Genomic DNA, 19772 nt, shown 5'->3' with positions numbered 1-19772 from the left:
GGTAGCCATTATAAGATAGATGTGTTCGCAGGCAGGTAAAAGAGAGCTTATAAGATACCTAACTAAGGTTTAAGAAGGGAGACGTATAGTGCAAAGGTAGGAAGAATAACGGAGCAAAAGTTCGGAGCGACTAAACAATCGCCATCTTACCAGAAGTCTGACCTGTAAAGTTTCTATTAATTTAAAGTCGTTAGAGTCATATTTATGTAAAGAATTAAATTAAAGCATATTGCTGATAAAACTTCAAGCAGTTAAACACTAAAATGCAATTGGACATGAGCCTCCTTGAATTCCTCACAATTAAACAATTTTGTATCTATATTAAAGCTTTAATGTGCACAAAATCCCAAGACACTTTGCAGAAATATTATCAATGTGATATTAAATCATGAGGGCAGATGGTCAGAAGTTGACTTTTGAAAAGAAATGAAAAAGGAGATGAGAGTTGTGTGGTTTAGGGAGGGAATTCACATAATACCACCTTAAAGTTAGAAGTATAATAATGCTTTAGGTTTTGTTCTTGCTTGACAGTGGAATAATTATATTTGTTGGTGATAAAGTAATCAGAATTGGAGGATCATAAATAATCAAAAGTGTTACAAGATTGGTAAAGGGGTGAGGGAGATTATGATGAGACAATTGAGAGGATATAAACCAAGGATGAGAATTTAAAAATCCAGGTGTTGTTTATATTTATTAGCAGTGAGAGCATTGGATTTGAAGTGAGTTCGATTTTGAAGCAGTGTTTTGGATTATCTGGTATTTATGAATGGTAGAATTAGGGGCTGACCTGGATTTCAAGAAATTAATCATGTCTTGAAATAGCTAAGGACGTGAAAGTTGGCAGTAAATGAGCTGAGCAGGGGCAGTGCCAAGTCATCTTACAGATCTAGAAATGAAATTAAATAAATAAATAAATAGATAGATAGATAGATAGATAAATAAATAGGTTGTTTTTTTATGGAACAGGCATGTGTTTAGAGACATGTAGCAATTCCCTGCATTATGTTTTCCTGTTTACTTGAAAATAAAAACTGTTATTAACAACTGTATTAAATGTGCAGGTTGACAGGCCTTTCTTTGAATCCTTCTGTAATATTTACTCTGTTTAGATAATGCTGTTTCTTGAAAACCTAGCTACAAACCTTTGTGTGGTGGAGAGAGGATTTTGGTGGTATTGTTTGACTTGTTTTTTTTTCCATTTCACTGTTCCTATAAATGATGTACTAACCCGTGTATATGCCTGCCATACATACATACCTGCCACCTTAAAATTAGTTGTGTAATAATGTTTTATATTTTATTCTTGCAGATAATTTTTGGGTGTTAATTGAAATTCTGTAGTTTCTTTTGCATTATTAATGTAATACTCAGTTGGCACCATCCCATGTTACAAGATGTAGTCAGTAGGTGGGAGAGGAGAGGCCTTGTAATATTGAGAATCTTTCTAAGTGACTGAATTAATAAAACTATTTTGTATCAAGTGTTTGTTATGACTACAAACTTCCAGGAATTGTGACATCCTAGAAAACTGCATGGTATTGTTGACTTATTTGAAGCAAAGCACGTGTTCCTGAAGTTAGATTTTTATGCATGGTAGTAGGGTACAGGTTAGGCAGAGATTTAAAATAAGAGAAAAGTAAGTGTTGCTACTGGCAAAAATACAAATCCTGAATTTTTTAATGGATAAGAGCAAGTCTTATTATGTATTTTGCAAAAAAGATAATCTATACATAGCAATTTAAATAGTCACTGATAAAATTCACGTCTCCCAGCTCAATCTGTAATGACAAATATATCCTGGTTGTTAGTAAAATTGAAGTACCTTGCCTAAACTTGTATAGTTGAGTCAGTCATTTGATTCTTTCCCTTAGGTATTACTTATTTTTTGACATTCAAACTTTTATGAATGAACATTTTATTCTGAAATAAATTTACCCTAATTAACTTTGTATCGAAGTTCCTAGTTTCAGGCCACCTTGTACACATTGTAGTAAGTCACGTACATCATTGAAAGAAAAAAATACACAAATGGTCATGTGCAAGACATCAGGAGACATAAACCAGATGTGCTGACACAATATTGTGGCAGTGTGGTGCCATGGTTATTAAAACATGATGATTAGTGAATAAAAAAATCCATGCTACATTGACTCTCTTAGTAACTATTTCACGTCTGCCAGATGAGTCTTAAGGAAAGCCGGTCTTAATTCTCCAGTCTGCAGCGTTTTCTGCAGTATTCTTGTTGTATCTGGTGCAGTTGAGTAGATTTCTTAGCAACTTCTTTGAGTGCCGCTTTAGTGATCCTGGCAGTTTTGCAGCACAGTTTATCCCCAACACTGGCAACAAGTGAATTGAAGCTGTGATTTGTTGTGAAGTTTCTGGCAAAGGTGGCAGTGTGCCATAACACTTAGAATCAGAATCATGTTTAATATCACTGACATATGTTGTGGAACGTTTTGTTTTGTGAGGGGAAAATCTGAGGTAGTAAACCTGAGGTTTACTGTCCATTCAGAAAACAGGTGGCATAGGGGAAGAAGCTGCTCCTGAAAAGCTGAGTGTGTGTCTGTTCAGTGGTAGCAGTGAGAAGAGGGCATGTGCTGGTGATGTGGGTCTTTAATGATGCCGCCTTTTTGAGGCATCACCTTTTGAAGGTGTTCTGGATGTTGGAGAGGCTAATTCCCATGATGGAGCTGGCTGAGTTGGAAACCCTCTGCAGTTTTCAGATCCTGTGCAGTGTGTCCAATGTGCATTTGGCACTTTCTTCCTCAAACCAAATGTGATTTTCTGGATGTTCTAGTTTCTTTCAACATTCAAAAGATATGCTGTTAGGTTCAGTAAATTACTCCTTGGGTGGGTGGCAAGAAAATGAGGGACATGGGACTGCTCTGCTGGCATCCAACATAATCAGATAGCTGAGTGGCCATCTCTTTTGTCATATTGCATAACCTAAACATAATGAAGACAAGCTGTGCTAGCTTCTGTCAGTAAAGGCAAGTTATTTTTTTTCAGAAAGATGCAGTGAATGATGGGTAGTTATTAGTATGTAACTAAAGAGTGATTATGACACAAGAATATCATTAACTTGCTTTACTAAATCAGCTTGCAAATGCATAAACTTTCCATTATTTGATTGCATAACCTGTGGTGAAGTTCCAAATCATGAAATATAACTTTTCATTTTTCACTTAAGCCATGTGCAAACTCACAGGTTATGATGTTGCTTATGGTTTCACAGATAAATGCAGGCAAGCTCTGATAGTTTGTATAGCAATACGGCCTCAATATAAGAAATGTAGACTGCATTTTTCGACAAGTTACAAAAGGAGACTTAGTCTTGGCATTTCTGAGAATATTCTGGTATCAAACAATCAAGTGGGTTTCATATTATTCTCTGAAATGTATATCTCCACTGTACTAAATCAGTCAGCTTTCACTAAGAAAGTATCAGCCTGATTCATTCTGAATAGTCAGTGGAAGGCCATAATTGAATGAATGGGGTTAAATCTCTGCTATTGCACCTTTGTGTCCTCTTGGGAAAGTATAAATGAATTTGTCTGAAGGCTAATATGTACTGTTATAACATACTTACTCTTTTACTTTGTGATTAGTAGAAACAGTATTAGGCCATTTGGTCTTTAGTGTTTGCTCCACCATTTGATTATGGCTGACTTATTTTCCCCCTCAACCCCATTCTGCTTTCATAGAACATAGAAATCTATAGCATATTACAGGCCCTTCTGCCCACAATGTTGTGCCAATTGTGTAACCTACTCTAGAAACTGCCTAGAGTTACCCTACCGCAAAACCCTCTATTTTTCTAAGCTCCATGTACCTTAAAAGACATTCTGCCTCCACCACTGTCATCAGCAGTGCATTCCACGCACCCACCACTTTCAGTGTGAAAATCTTGGGCTTTTACTAGTCAAGAGCCTGTCAACCTCCACTTTAAATTCATCCAATGGCTTGGCCTCCACTGCCATTTGTGGCAATGAATTCCACAAATTCACAAATTCCACAAATCCCTCTGGCTAAAGAAATTACTCCTCATGTTTGTTCTAAAGCGATGACTTTCTATTCTGAGGTGGTCCTAGACTCTCCCACTATTGAAAGCATCCTCTATGCATCCACTCTATCCAGGTCTTTCAGTATTCAGTAGGTTCACTTGACATTCATTTGATTGGTTCATTAATGACTTTCTCTTAATTTGTCATTAAAACCTGCATGATATCTTCATGATCTTTAGCTCTGTTTTGAAAGGAAGTTTCCAAAGAATGAAGTAGCCAGTATTTTCCCATCCTGGCTAACTTCAAGCCATATTGCTCAGTTTTATGCTGGTTGTTGATGGCAGTAACAGAGTGTAGAAACGTGGTAACTAATTCTGTACCAGGAAAAATGACTAGTGATTGCAAGTTCATAACACACCAGATTACTATATGTTGTAAAATTGCTTTCAATAAGGCCCAGTATTTGGGTGTAGTGAAAGTACTGTGAAATAACAAGTGGCTCGCTGATGTAGGAAAAGAAATCTACTGTGGCGACTCATTTCCTAGCGTATCCGAACCGACTCACAATTAGATAGCCTACGGGGGTTTGCGAGCACAGGGCTTTGGAGCCTCTTCGCCATGGGGGGCCGGTTGACAGAGGCTTAAAAGTGAGGCTGAAGTTTTCGAATAAAGTTTTTCCTTCGACTGCAGTTACCGACTCCGTGTCGTAATTTTAGCGCTGCGTGTAGCACACCGCTACAATTGGTGACCCCGACGGTCCAAACGATTTTTGGACCAGAAATGACCGACGCCGCCTCTGTTCATGCGGTTTCGTTGAAACTGCCGGGTTTCTGGACACAGCGCCCGGACCTATGGTTCCAGCAAGCCGAAGCCCAATTCCACGTTCGCCGGATCACCTCAGAAGACACCCGCTACTACTACGTGGTGAGCTCCCTCGACCAGGACACAGCGGCCCAGGTCGCGGAGTTCGTACAGTCGCCCCCGGCAGACGGCAAGTACACGGAATTCAAAGCCCTGCTCCTCAGAACTTTCGGACTCTCACGGCGCGAGCGGGCTGCCCGTTTACTGCACCTGGATGGCTTGGGCGACAGACCTCCATCGGCTTTAATGAATGAGATGTTGTCTCTGGCCGAGGGACACACAGGCCTCATGTTTGAGCAGGCATTCCTGGAGCAGCTGCCCGAGGACATCCGCCTGCTGCTGTCCGACGCGGATTTCAGTGACCCCCGGAAGGTGGCAGCCCGGGCGGACTTGCTGTGGAACGCCAAAAAGGTGAGCGGGGCATCCGTCGCACAGATCACCCAGCCACGCTCCCAGCAGCAAACCAGTCCAGGCCCGGCCGCAGAGCCCGCTAACCCCCGGCCCAATGAACACTGGTGCTTCTACCACCAGCGGTGGGGCGCAGAAGCCCGCCGTTGCTGCCCGCCCCGCAAGTTCCCGGGAAACGCCAGGGCCAGCCGCCGCTGATGGCTACGGCGGCTGGCCATCGGGATAGCCTCCTGTATGTGTGGGATAGAAGGTCGGGACGCCGGTTTTTGGTCGATACTGGGGCTGAGATCAGCGTTTTACCTCCGACGAGTTACGACACCCGCAGCAGGGCACCGGGTCCCCCCCTGAGGGCCGTGAATGGCAGCACAGTAAGGACCTATGGCACCCGTCAGGTGCAGCTACTGTTCGGCCCCAGCCAGTTCACGTGGGACTTCACACTGGCCGCCGTAGCCCAACCGCTTCTGGGTGCGGATTTTTTGCGAGCTCACAGCCTGCTGGTTGACCTGCCCAGGAAGAGACTGGTACACGCCGAGACCTTTCAGACGTTCTCCCTGGGCGCGGCCCAGTTGCCAGCCCCTCACCTCGGCTCCATCACGCTGTCCGACAACGACTTCACCAGGGTCCTGGCGGAGTTCCCATCGGTTCTGGCACCGCAGTTCACAGCAGCCATGCCCAGGCACGGCGTACAGCACCACATCCCGACCCAGGGACCACCCCTCCACGCCCGCGCTCGGCGGCTTCCCCCGGACAAGCTCCGACTGGCGAAGGAGGAGTTCCAGAGAATGGAGGAATTGGGGATCATCCGGCGGTCTGACAGCCCCTGGGCTTCCCCCCTGCACATGGTGCCCAAAGCGACGGGGGGCTGGAGACCGTGCGGCGACTACCGCAGGCTGAATGAGGCTACCACACCGGACCGCTACCCTGTGCCGCACATTCAAGACTTTGCGGCAAACCTGCACGGCGCCCGGATCTTCTCCAAGGTCGACCTTGTCCGAGGGTACCATCAAATCCCGATGCATCCTGACGACGTCCCCAAAACGGCTCTCATCACCCCGTTTGGCCTTTTCGAGTTCCTCCGCATGCCGTTCGGCCTGAAGAATGCCGCACAGACGTTCCAGCGGTTAATGGACGCGGTGGGACGGGACCTGGACTTCGCGTTCATCTATTTGGACGACATCCTCATAGCCAGCGGCAGTCGTCAGGAGCATCTGTCCCACCTCCGTCAACTCTGCGCCCGACTGAGTGAGTACGGTCTTACAATCAACCCTGCCAAATGCCAGTTCGGACTTGATACCATTGACTTCCTGGGCCACAGGATTACTAAAGACGGGGCAACCCCTCTGCCCGCTAAGGTAGATGCGGTCCGCCACTTCCCCCGACCCACCACGATCAAAGGCCTTCAGGAATTCGTAGGTATGGTCTATTTCTACCGCCGCTTCCTCCCTTCAGCTGCCCGGATCATGCGCCCCCTGTTCGCCCTGATGTCGGGTCCGAGCAAGGACATTACCTGGGACGAGGAGTCCGCCGCCGCTTTCGTTCAAACGAAGGAAGCTTTGGCTGACGCCGCGATGCTAGTACATCCCAGAATGGACACCCCTACCGCCCTCACAGTGGACGCATCAAACACGGCAGTCGGTGGGGTGCTGGAGCAGCTCATCGCAGGTCGCTGGCAACCCCTGGCGTTTTTCAGCAAACACCTGCGGCCACCCGAGCTCAAGTACAGTGCTTTTGACCGGGAACTGTTGGCGCTCTACCTGGCAATCCGGCATTTCAGGTACTTCCTAGAAGGTCGGCCCTTCACCGCGTTCACGGACCACAAACCGCTTACCTTTGCGTTTACGAAAGCATCCGACCCCTGGTCATCCCGCCAGCAACGCCACCTGTCCTACATCTCTGAATACACAACGGATGTCCGGCACGTCTCGGGTAAGGACAATGTCGTGGCGGATGCGCTCTCTCGCCCTACCGTTCATGCCCTTTCCCAAGGGGTAGACTTTGCGGCACTGGCAGAGGCACAGCAGGTAGATGAGGAGATTCCGAGTTACAGGACTGCAGTCTCCGGTTTGCAGCTCCAGGACCTCCCCGTGGGCCCAGGTGAGAGGACCCTACTCTGTGACGTCGCCACCGGCCAGCCCCGTCCGGTCGTCCCCACAGCCTGGCGGCGACGTGTTTTCGACTCCATTCATAACTTGGCGCATCCCTCCATCCGGACAACTGTCCGGATGGTTTCCAGCAGGTTCGTTTGGCACGGACTCCGCAAACAGGTCAGTGAATGGGCCAGAACGTGCATGCACTGCCAGATGGCCAAGGTGCAGCGGCACACCAAAGCCCCACCGCAGCAGTTCCATCCCGCCCACCGGCGTTTCGACCACATTCATGTGGATATCGTGGGCCCCCTGCCAGTGTCGCGCGGAGCGCGTTACCTCCTGACTATCGTGGACCGGTTCACAAGATGGCCAGAGGCGGTCCCGCTCACCGACACCACCTCCGAATCTTGCGCCCGAGCCCTGATCGCCACCTGGATATCCCGCTTTGGTGTACCAGCCCACATTACCTCCGACAGAGGCGCCCAGTTCACCTCCAGCCTGTGGTCAGCTATGGCCAGCCTTTTGGGGACTCAGCTGCACCACACCACTGCCTACCACCCACAGTCGAACGGGCTAGTGGAGCGTTTCCACCGTCACCTGAAGTCGGCCCTCATGGCCCGCCTGCGAGGAGCCAACTGGGCGGACGAGCTTCCCTGGGTCCTACTCGGCATCCGCACAGTGCCCAAGGACGACCTGCACGCCTCGTCGGCCGAGTTGGTATACGGCGCGCCCCTGGCCGTCCCCGGGGAGTTCCTACCAGCCCCGAGGGGGCAAGAGGAAGAACCCGCTGCAGTCCTGGGCAGACTTCGCGAGAAGCTCGGTAACCTGGCCCCCATACCCACTTCACAGCATGGGCGGCACCCGACCTGCGTACCCAAAGACCTACAGAACTGTAAGTTTGTGTTTGTACGAAGGGGCGGGCATCGGCCACCGCTGCAGCGGCCATACGAGGGGCCGTTTACGGTGCTCCGGAACAACGGGTCCACGTTCGTGCTGGACGTTGGGGGGAAGGAGGAGGTTTTCACGGTGGACCGCCTCAAGCCGGCCCATGTGGACCTGGCGCAACCGGCCGAGTTTCCGGCGCCTCGGCGCAGAGGCCGACCTCCCAAGCAGGTTCTGGCCCAGACTGTGGACATTGGGGGGTGTATCGCCGGTTCTGGGGGGGGGTTATGTGGCGACTCATTTCCTAGCGTATCCGAACCGACTCACAATTAGATAGCCTACGGGGGTTTGCGAGCACAGGGCTTTGGAGCCTCTTCGCCATGGGGGGCCGGTTGACAGAGGCTTAAAAGTGAGGCTGAAGTTTTCGAATAAAGTTTTTCCTTCGACTGCAGTTACCGACTCCGTGTCGTAATTTTAGCGCTGCGTGTAGCACACCGCTACACTACCACCCTATTCCAGTTGATTTACCCATGTTTCTTGTCCTTCTCCGAACGAAAAAGCTATCAGAGGATGCATGGACATGCATATATGTGATTGCCTACAGATAAGTAGAGACTGCAATTATATATGCTTAAACTGAAGATGTTTTGATTAATCAAGTTTGTGAATTAAAACAGTTGGCGTAGAAATAATATCTATTTGGATAACTTATATCTGCTAATGAAGTTCCAGCCTCTCTCTCTTGATTTATTTGTGTCCCTCAAAACTATTTTACCTACGTGTTTTTGATATACTCTTGGCCCAAAGCTACGTTTTTTGTGAGAGCTTTGTCCTCAGTCAGCTGTAAACTTTCCCCGATTGTAACCTTCTCTTCCACCCCAGAGTGCCAGCATAGGAAATCACTTACTTTAAGGTAAGCTTATAGTTCATGTAGAAGCATAAAGAAACCAAATCTATCTCCACCATCATTTGCTTTCACTTTCTATTTCAGTGTTAGTGAACTAGGTTTCCTGGCCTCTGACTGGCAATTCTTGGGATACTGGAAGGAAGAATTGAGGTTGGGGTGGGGGCTGCTATCAGCAAACTAACGAACCTGCTAGGATGATAGAATTGTTCAGTACAGCAGGTAGCTATTCACATTAAACCCTGTGGAGAAGCTCTGCGATTTATCTGGTTTTTTTTTACCCCAAAATGCTGATTTTTTTTTTAAAAACTACTTAAATAATGTCCTTTTAAAACTACTAAGGATTCCACCTCCCACACCAACATCTCCCTGTCAGGTACCCACTTAATAACATGCATCTAGTTCTTTTACCTGTTACTTAAAATTGTGTTCACTAGTTACACCCTCCATGGCATTTTTGTATCTTCTGTTTTAAAAAGAAATCTCAATTTCGAACATGAATTGAATCCTCTGTTCTGTATTGAGGAGTAAAGGGCAAAATCATGATTATTCAAGGATATCTGTCATTTCTGTGACATTCTATAAATAGATCATTTTCAAAATGTTTCAAATCTAGGTTTCATTTTATCAGTTAATACCTATTGTCCACAAGCCATTGGTATCCCCTCCAGAGAAGAAGAGAGAGGTCAGCAACCGTTTTCTGTGCACCTTCTCCTCAAGAGTAACTGCTTTCTGTCAGTTATGATGTAGGGCTGAACTGCTCCTCTACATTTACAGGTTTGTGTTTGTATGCCAGGTCGTCTCCTTGTAACTGGACCTCGCATCTTCCATGCACCAATGTGCCTTTATCCTCCCAGCATCTAGGTAAATGTAGCGAAAGCTGGGTTGGAATGGAGAACCTTTGTCACTGTTCTGCTGTCGGGACTATGCCATGTGTCACCAAGTGATCTGGTAGGTGGATGAATACGCACTCTATCAGACTGAGGCTCGGCCTATCAGCAACAGAATCACCTCATTGACAATGAGGGAGCAATTCTCGATGCAAACAGTAAACGTTATAAATTAATATGAACATGACACTAGACTCTAGACATTAGAATACTACAGCACAGTACAGGCCCTTCGGCCCTCAATGTTGTGTCGACCCATATATTCCTTTAAAAAAAGTACTAAACCCATACTACCCCATAACCTTCTATTTTTCTTAAATACCCCTAATGTTTTAGCCTCCACCACAATTCCTGGCAAGTCATTCCAGGCACGCACAACCCTCTGTGCTTAAAAAAAAAACTTACCCCTGATGTCTCCCCTAAACTTACCTCCTTTAACTTTGTACATATGCCCTCTGATGTTTGCTGTCTGTGCCCTGGAAAACAGGTACTGGCTATCTACCCTATCTATGCCTCTCATAATCTCATAGAGTCTCATCCTTCTTCGCTCCAAAGAGAAAAGTCCCAGCTCTGCTAGCCTTGCCTCATAAGACTTGTTTTCCAATCCAGCCAACATCCTGGTAAATCTCCTCTGCATCCTCTCCATAGCTTCCACATCATTCCTATAATGAGGTGACCAGAATTGAACACAATACTCTTAAGTGTGGTCTCACCAGAGATTTGTAGAGTTGCAACATAACCTCTCTACTCAATCCCCCTATTAATGAAGCCTAGCATCCCATAGGCCACCTTAACTATCCTACCAACCTGTGCAGTGACCTTGAGGGATGTTTGTATGGATGTATGACATGCTGCTAGTATGAACTGGTTTTTCATGTAAAATTGTCCTTGCTAACTTACTCGTTGCATGGTGAAATTCTTCCTTCAATCCACCTAGTTCACTACTTTTGCTGGTTGGTTCAACAATTTGACTAATTGTATTCACAGAATTGAAATTGCTAAGATGCAGATCTACACGTCAAAGAATGCATAAAGAACTGATAACTCTACCTATCGTAGAATAGACATTTAAACACACAGCACTCAAAATGGAGGATGTTTGACTTAATTCTATGATGTGTGTTCAAATGTCATGTAGTCGATTAGTTTCCATTCTTGTACCATCTGAGTGATCAAACCATGCATCTTAGAAACACTATGATCCGTACATCTGTCTTGCCTGAAATTATATACACTATGTCCTACAATATTTGCAGAAACCTACTGATCTCTAACTTTAACCTTGTTTGTGTTTTTTGGCCATTAGCAAAGAATCCAATAAATAGTTTCTACAAGGCTGCTTCATTTTTTGTGATGCCCTATATTTAAAATGAGCCACTGTTTTTACAGTAACTGAAATCAGTCAAATTCTGTTTCCATTACACAGGATTTCTGGTAATTTGAGGATTGTATTTCACGGCTATGCCTGTTTTTCTGTGAAAAGTGCATATTGTTCCAAAACATTGACGAGGAGCCAAACTCAATCAAGTGCACAAGAATTTGAAAAGTTGCCTAGACTTCAAGAAATCTGCACCTAATGACATACTCGCTGGACCTCCATGAACTGTATGTGTACAGTTTTGTGTGAAGAATTGATTGAGGATAACTCAGTATGCAGGATCTAAACCTAACATTGGAAATTGGGGTTAAACCGTGTACTTTATGAGACCAGGCTGCCAAACTCTTTGGAGCTGGGGCTTGATGAACCTTAAAGATCAGTGAGTGGGTGCCTTTGCTGATGCAAGATTCTTTCCGCCATTCTTCCGTCTCTTCAAAATTCCCAACTTCCATAGATTTTATAAAGTTTTAGGCTATAAAAACATGTTTCAGCAAAACATAAACGTTTCTAATTACTGCCTTTATTTAAACAAAATAGCAAGACTTTTTATAGGAGCAAATTTTCAAACAAATTTGACACTAATCCATAAAATGTGATGTTACCTCAAAAGTTCAGTTAGAGTTGTAGATTTTAAAGAGCTAGTTATGGAATTGTGAGTTTAGCACCTTGTCAATTTAAAGGCAGCGACAATGAACTTTAGAGAAAGTCAGAGGCTGGGGTTAGAGGGTTTTGTAGGGCTTGAGGAAATTTCAAATAGGGAAGGATATTTGAAAGCATGGATCAGAATGGTAAAATTGTAGCATTGGTTAACCAAGGGTGGTTGAGAGTTAATGCATAATGAAGGGTAACTTGGGTGAGTTGGGACAAGAGCTGCAAAGTTTTGGATGACCTCAGGTTTACCGAGAATGGAATGAGAAGTGCTCACTAGGAGCAATAATGGTTGAAAATTCAGAAGCAGATGAGCTAAGACAGGAGTGAATTTGATATTATTAATGTGTAAAAGGGGAATCTTACTGATGATTGGAACATGTGGCCTGAAGTCAAATATTAACACTAAGATTACTGACAATATGGTTCAATTTATTACACTTGTCACAGAATGAAGTGTGGAGTCTGTGGCTTCTTCCCAATGTCGTTTAATTGGAGGAAATTTCTCATTGGACGCCAAGCAACATTTTGAGGCAGAGAGAGATGATGGGAAGACAAAATGAATGTCTTCAGAACGGCTCTGGAAACGTGCTTTTTTAATGATAATGCTTGAGAAGCTGGCTGTAGGTAGATTAAAAACTAGGAACCCAAGGATAAATACTTGGTTGACACCAGTGGTAATAAACCAGGCACAAAAAGAAAAGCCACTGCAAAGTTGCTGTTTGACAGATGCTTGAGTGCAATAACTGGAGAGATTGGATCAACTAGACTTGTATTCATTGGAGTTTAGAAGAATGAGAGGGGTCTTACTGAAGAAAACAAAATTCTGACAGGGTTAAACAGACCAGAAACTGGAGACTGGAGATTGGGATTAGAGGATGGTAGGATCGTTCAGGCTAAAATCCAAGTTAGTAAGGGCAAGTGGGGATATTTTACCTTTGTCAGACTGACACCTGGTGTCATTGCTGACCATTGTGAAAGTTGTTTTTTGTCATTAGTGGCATTCTAGATCGGGGAAGTAAGTACAGTTGTGATTCACGCAGAAACAGTTTGGGAAATTCATGCAGCAGCTCATAAGTTGCTTGAAAATTCCCATACAGCGATCATGATACTAGACCATCACAGCAAAACTGATCCTGAAAGTGCCCTTTAATTTTAGCTACAATCTGCTCTTGTCATTAGTTATGATCAGTAAGTGGCTGAACATGTTTAACACTGAATGTTTGAGACACAAGGAGCAAGTCTACTGGGTTTGTATCAGTTACATCGTCCTCCAGTAAAGGAATATGATCACTCTCTCGTTCATTGTTCATGAGCCATGATGTGAAGCTACGTGACAAAAGATTGGATTTGTCTTCCAATATTATAAAGCAACAAACCAGAGAAATATTTGGAGTTAAACTTGTGGTTACTTGAGTCTAACCATGCTGGATGAATGGAAAATTACAGAATCTTATTGTTTCCTTTTAGATGAATGTGTGGGATTGAATATGATTGCTGCATATATTGAAACTCAGATTGGAACCTGGAAATAACCATACAGACATATTCTTAGATCCCTCCATCACTATCTGATTCCATTGTTACCACCTCCCTTCTCTTTGGTGATTTGGAATCTCTTTGTAGATATCCTTTCCAAGAAAAGCAGAATAGTTGTATGAGGAGATATTGGATCAGCTAGACCTGTATTCACTGGAGTTCAGAAGAATGAGAGGAGTCTGACTGAAGCAAACAAAATTCTATCAGGCTGATCAGACCAGAAGCAGGAAGAATATTTCTCTTGGCTGGGGATCTTGAGCAAGAGGTCAAGATACAGGTGACATTTGGAATTAAGATGGAAATATTCAAAGGTCATGACGCTGTGCAGTTTCTGCAGCAAGAGGCTCCTTAGGCTAAGTTGGTGAATATATTAAAGGCAGTAGGTTACTTGGATGTGGGAAAAGAGCAGGTTTGTAGTGTTAAGAGAGAATCAGGAGAATCAGCCTTGGATCTTATCAAATTGAAGGGTTGAATGGCTACTGCTATTATTTTCCGTGTTTCTAATCCGGTTGCTTGATCTCCCTGTGGTAGTAAGTTCCTCATTGTCACCACCGTCTGGTTTAAAAGAAAATTCACCAGAATTCTCAATGGAACTTATCCCTCCTTGTAAATGAAAATGCCTCATACCAGTTAATGTCTTTTAGCCAACACATCTATCAGATTAGTCCTTGTTCTTCTCTGTTCTATAATTGCATTAGAACTTTTGGTGACATGATATAATAACAGTTACTGATTGTCTAAACTGTCTATTTCATTGCTGTGTCTTTCCTGATTGTACTTGCTTTTCAAGTTCAGTTCATTTTCATTCAACTGTATGCATGTATACTGCCAAACAAAATAAAGTTCCTCTGGACCAAGGTACATGGCACAGTACATGTACTGTAATTCTCACACACAACACAAAGTAATATTACCACAAATAAGTTAATAAATAATAAGGTGCATTTACAATGTAAGTTTAAAAAGTAAACAGTATAATGCTACTGGCACTTCATACATGAGCGCCTTTTATTATCATTGCTTGCTAACCACTTCCTGTATGAAAGCTTCATACTGGAAATTGATCTTTTTTATTTGCTGCATTGATTTTTCTGGATACTTTTCCTTTGTGCCTCTGTTGTGCTGATTATGTTCATTTATATTATGCATTCTGTAGTGTATAACATTGGTATGCATATCGAGAAAGCATATTTTACTACTGGTACTGTTTATCTTTAGGAATAAGAACCTGTTTTGCAGTTGAGCACAGTTGAAAGAGGCATCTTATCGTCCATATCTTTCCCAGTTCCCTGCACAAGAGGTAGAGAATTGTAACTTTAAAGTGTCCTCAGAAATTCTATTTTGCATAAATGAAGTACATCATTGATCTAGTTATCACAGCTAAATGAGAAATTAAAATTTTGAGATGAGAGAAAGCTTGATCAAATGTATGTACTAAAACATCTCAAAGGTTGGTGATATATCTAATGTGTTTAATCTGAACTCTTCACCTTAGTCTTAATTCCTTCTCTCTAGGTTTGTTACCACATGACTTGACCTGTTTCTGTACCGTGCTGTTCATCTGTTCATTCCCGATGCCAAAATAAACAACAGCCCTGTCCTGCACTATTTTTTAACCTGTAAGTAAGATTTTAATTCCCTTGGGTCTTACCTGGCACTTCAGTGTATCCTTCAGGAATTTCAGGCTTTGAAATAGCAAAGTGGTAATAACTGGAAAGAATTTATATACAAAATTTATCTTGTCTGAATCTCTTTTGCATATTACATAACAGGACTAAAATTAGCACAGCTTGGTATGAATAAATAAATAGGTTGTACTATGAATGAATATATAGGTTTGTTGGTCTATGTGCACCACATACAAAATGCTGGAGGAATTCAGCAGGTCAGAAATGAATAAACAGTCAATGTTTTGGACTGGGGCCCTTCATCTATCTGGTTGAGTTCCTCCACAAATTTGTGTGTAGTGCTCTGGATTTCCAGTATCTCTGGAATCTCTTGTGTTTAGGTGGTTGGTCTGTGTGTTCTTTTGATTTGTTTTAATAAGTTTCAGTCAGCCACATATAGATTTAAGTATTGCCTTTTAACACTGGCAGGGTTCAAATCTTGACCTCTTGTAAATTTTTTTTACATAGAAACATGAACTAAAAAAATGATAGGTCATCTTCTATGCAGCACTTTATATTGGATAAAATTGGATGTTGGCTTTTAATTGCCAAGTTTTAAAAAAAAAATGCATTTGATTACCATTTACTAATGAATGTAAATTTGCTTTTGGATTAAATATAGCAGGTCTGATTATCAATCCTTGGTTTGATTTGTTTGGGCTCCTCATAGGCAATAGGAATATGCTAAGTAGTCTGTAGTTGGATTAATGTTTACCATGAGTCAAAGCTGCTCTTGATTTGCTTTTAAGGAAGAGAAATTATTCAGTTCCTTCATTAGTAGATTATATACACATCCTTCTTCTAGACTTTTTTTATGGCATGGACCAATACCTTTAAGTAAGGGGTCTGTAGACTCCAGGTTGGAAACTCCTGTTTTTCTTGGTTTATTTATTGAGATGCAGCACAGAATAGGCCCTTCAAGCCACACTTACCAGCAATCCCTCAATGTATTCCTGGTCTAATCACGAGATAACTTGCAATGACCAATTAACCTACCTCATCTTAGGACTAGTGGGAAAACTGGAGCACCCAGAGGAAAGCCATGCAGTCACAGGGCAAACGCACAAGCTCCTTTATAGGGAGAGTTGAGAAATGAAACCAGGTTTCCTGTACTGTTGTGCTCACCACTATGCTATTGTGCATGACCTGGCTATAGTTCATTCCCAGATCATATTTAGTGTGATGGTGAAAATGAGGAGAAAATATGTTTTATGATTCACGGTCTCAAAACACTGGATATTTACTTGATTTACCTTTGCACCTGAGGTGCAAAGTGATAGAGCTGTACATCACTGAAACAGAACCTTTGACCCACCACATCCATCCTGATCTTTTGTTCATCTACGTAACCTTATTTTCCCACATCAAATTCATATTCTTCTATACCTTGTCTTTTCAAGTGTCTGTCTAAAAGTTTCTTGTGTGTTTACTGATGAGTTTTAACTATCTACCTTCCCTCCTGTCTTTAAAGCTCTTTCCTCTCATCTTATACCTCTGCCCTGTTGATTTTGATACCCCTATAGTGGGAAAAGACTCTAATAAGTACCCTTTCTGTGCCTATTATAATTTTATATATAGTACTGTGCAAAGTATTAGGTACATATACAAAGCTAGGGTGCCTAAGACTTGCACAATATTGGAGTAATCTTATGCACTGTACTGCTGCCGCAAAAATACACATTTCATGAAATGTGAGTTATAAACCTTATTCTGATATGGGTCTGTATCATGCACTGAGAGTGGGAAGGGGCAGGGAGAAGGGAATCACGGTTGGGGGAAAAAGGTAGAGAGAGGGGAGGGAGCAGGAAGCACCAGAAAGACATACTGTAATGATCAATACACCAATAGCTTGGAATCAAATGACCTTGCCTGGTGTCTCAAGGCTGAGAGTGTCTGCACCCCCTCCCTCTTCCCCACTTTGGTTCTCCTACTCTGCCTCCTGTCCTACACCCTTCCCATGATGGTCCACCCACGTTATTCTCACATCCTTTGCACCTGCCAGATTTTCAAACTCACTCTTAACTCTACATTGACAAATACAGTACTGTGCAAATGTCTTAAGACACCCCAGCTATATATAAGTGCCTAAGACTTTTGCACAGTACTGTACCTCTATCAGGTCATAGAACATAGAATAGTACAGCACAGTACAGGCCCTTTGGCCCACAATGTTGTGCCGACCCTTAAATCCTGATCCTTCAGCCTCTTTCACTCCATGGTAAACAAAGCCAGTCTATTTATTCTTTCTCCATGACTGCAAGTCCCCTAATCAAGGAACATCCTCGTAAATCTCCTGCACAGCCATATACTTCTTAAAGTGCAGCAACAGCAATACTCCTAAGTATGGTGTACTCGGTACTTGGTAAAGTTGTGATATAACCTCCCAACTTTTTAGGGCTTGACCACTGAAGGTAGGTAGCTGTGCATCTTCTTCATTACACTGTCTGCTTTCAGAATGTATCATCTTGAACCCCATGCTCATTCTGTTCCTACAACATTTGTTGGAGCTCTACTGTTTACTATGTGTGTCCTGATCTTGAGTATGTCATCTCTTATACTTTGCTTATGCTCCATCCAAATTTTCAAGGTCAGGTTTTTTTTATCACTGACTTATGTGATGTGAACTCTGTTGTTTGTTGGAAGCAGTACATTGCAAAGACCTAAAATTATAAAATAAGTAAATAGTGCAAGAAAAAACTAGTAATGAGATAATGTTCATAGTTTCATGGACTGTTCCAAAATCTGAATGGTATATAAAATTCTGCCTTATTCTTAAACAGAAATCATTGTTATCCACAACACCAGCTATCACGTTATGTGCACACTTAGTATTCATTGCTACATTCACATTGGAGTAGTTAACATACACTTAGTGGCCACTCCATTACCTAATAAAGTGGTCACTGAGTTTGTAGTCTTCTGTTGCTGTAGCCCATCCACTTCAAGGTTTGATAATCTGTGTTTGAGAGGCTCTTCTGCACACCACTGTTGTAACACCTAGTTATTTGAGTTAGTGTTGCCTGCCTGTGAGCTTGAAACAGTCTGGCCATTCTCCTCTGACTATTCTCATTAATAAGGCTTCTTTGCCATCAAACTGCTGTTCCCTGATTTTTTTTCCTTTGTATTGTTCACCATTCTCTGTAAATTCTAGAGACTGTTGTGCAAGTGAATTCCCGGAAAATCAGCAGTTTTTGAGATATTCAAACCCCACCCACCCCCATCTGGCGCCTACAACCGTTCCACAGTATTAGTCACTGGGATCACATTTCTATCCCATTCTGATGTTCTGCGTGAGCAGCAACTGCACCTCTTGACTATGGCTACATCCACTCTAGACCGGATAATTTTGAAAAAGCCGGTTTCACGTAAAAACGACAGGCGTCCACACTAGGCGTTTTTAAAAATACCTCTGTCCACATTAAAAGGGATATTTGGGTGAATCTCCTAATGGACATGCGCAGGACACACAGAAAACAAGCGAAGAGGAAACGGTATACTTGGTGCACGTTTGTTCAGTTACAGACTAGAAAAACTTAAAAAGAAATTGCCAAATGAAAGTCTTGGTGCGCATTTATCCAGAAACATTTCCTACAGCCATAGTCTCTTCACCGATGAAAGGGACAACAGCTACAACTAAATGCATTAAAGCTTGTTACTGGGCAAAAGTGAAATTTGCTGTTACCTCATTTGTTTGCCTTTACTTTTGCCATGTCTTTGTATTATTTTGCTGTATTTAACGTGCAGTTAAACGAGTTACTGGGCAAAAGTGACAATTGCATCTATTGAATGTTTGCACAAGCAATACGTTAATAAAGCACCTTGTTAAATGTATAAAACGTGTCTTCATCAGTATTATCTTGTATTTCCATACAATGTTACACATCTATTGTCAGATATTGTTGTGGTGTTGGAGGTTGCGTTCAAGAAAACAATGAAATGCTGGGCTGCTGCCACCATTTATTCTGGCACGTCATGACAGCCGTTTTAAAAATACCCAGTTACTCTGGATATTAGGCGTTTTCAGATTTATTCACTCTGGAGAGCGTTACTGAAAATCTCCATTTTCGGGGGAGGAAAACGCCATTTCAGTGTGGACAGAGGGTCAAAACAAAGAGAGAAAGCTTCAGTTATGGATGTATCCAGTCTCGTGTGGACGTAGCCTATGTCTGCATGCTTTTGCATTGAGTTGCTGCCATATAATTGGCTATTAGATATTTTCATTAAAGAGCAGATGTACCGGTGTACTTAATACAGTGGCCACTGAGTATATCAGTGACAACATCAATTGGTGTATATTACTAGATACAGGTTTCCTATAATTAAGCTTCCTTCCACCTTCACCTATCACTAAGCCAATTTTGGATTCACCAGCTAGCTCCTCTTGGTTCTCACATGCCTGTCCTTTGAACCTGTCTATCATGCCGGATTGTCATCATTTGCCGTGTAGACAATATAAACAGGTTTACTGCCCTGCCTTTATTGTTTTACTTGTAATTTCCTC

General features: G+C 43.0%; 1 protein-coding gene across 6 annotated transcripts in view; it reads left to right on the top strand.

Moving 5' to 3' along the window:
• Positions 1-19772, top strand: part of LOC132382634 (CTD small phosphatase-like protein 2) — an 83381-nt gene that overhangs the window by 19989 nt on the left and 43620 nt on the right. For 2 of the 6 annotated variants that reach the window (XM_059953042.1, XM_059953047.1), the window contains one exon: positions 15120-15223. The exons of 1 other annotated variant lie outside the window; for it this stretch is intronic. The gene's annotated coding sequence lies outside the window, so the exon portion shown is untranslated. Of the gene's footprint in view, positions 1-9945; positions 10101-11465; positions 11645-15119; positions 15224-19772 lie in introns of all 6 variants that reach the window. 3 more of the 6 variants (XM_059953044.1, XM_059953043.1, XM_059953045.1) reach the window with 3 other exon arrangements.

This window comes from Hypanus sabinus, chromosome 28 (genome assembly GCF_030144855.1).
Source record: "Hypanus sabinus isolate sHypSab1 chromosome 28, sHypSab1.hap1, whole genome shotgun sequence".
Taxonomy (NCBI): domain Eukaryota; kingdom Metazoa; phylum Chordata; class Chondrichthyes; order Myliobatiformes; family Dasyatidae; genus Hypanus; species Hypanus sabinus.
Note: the sequence above shows the minus strand (reverse complement) of the source record. Positions and strands in the feature narration are given on the sequence as shown.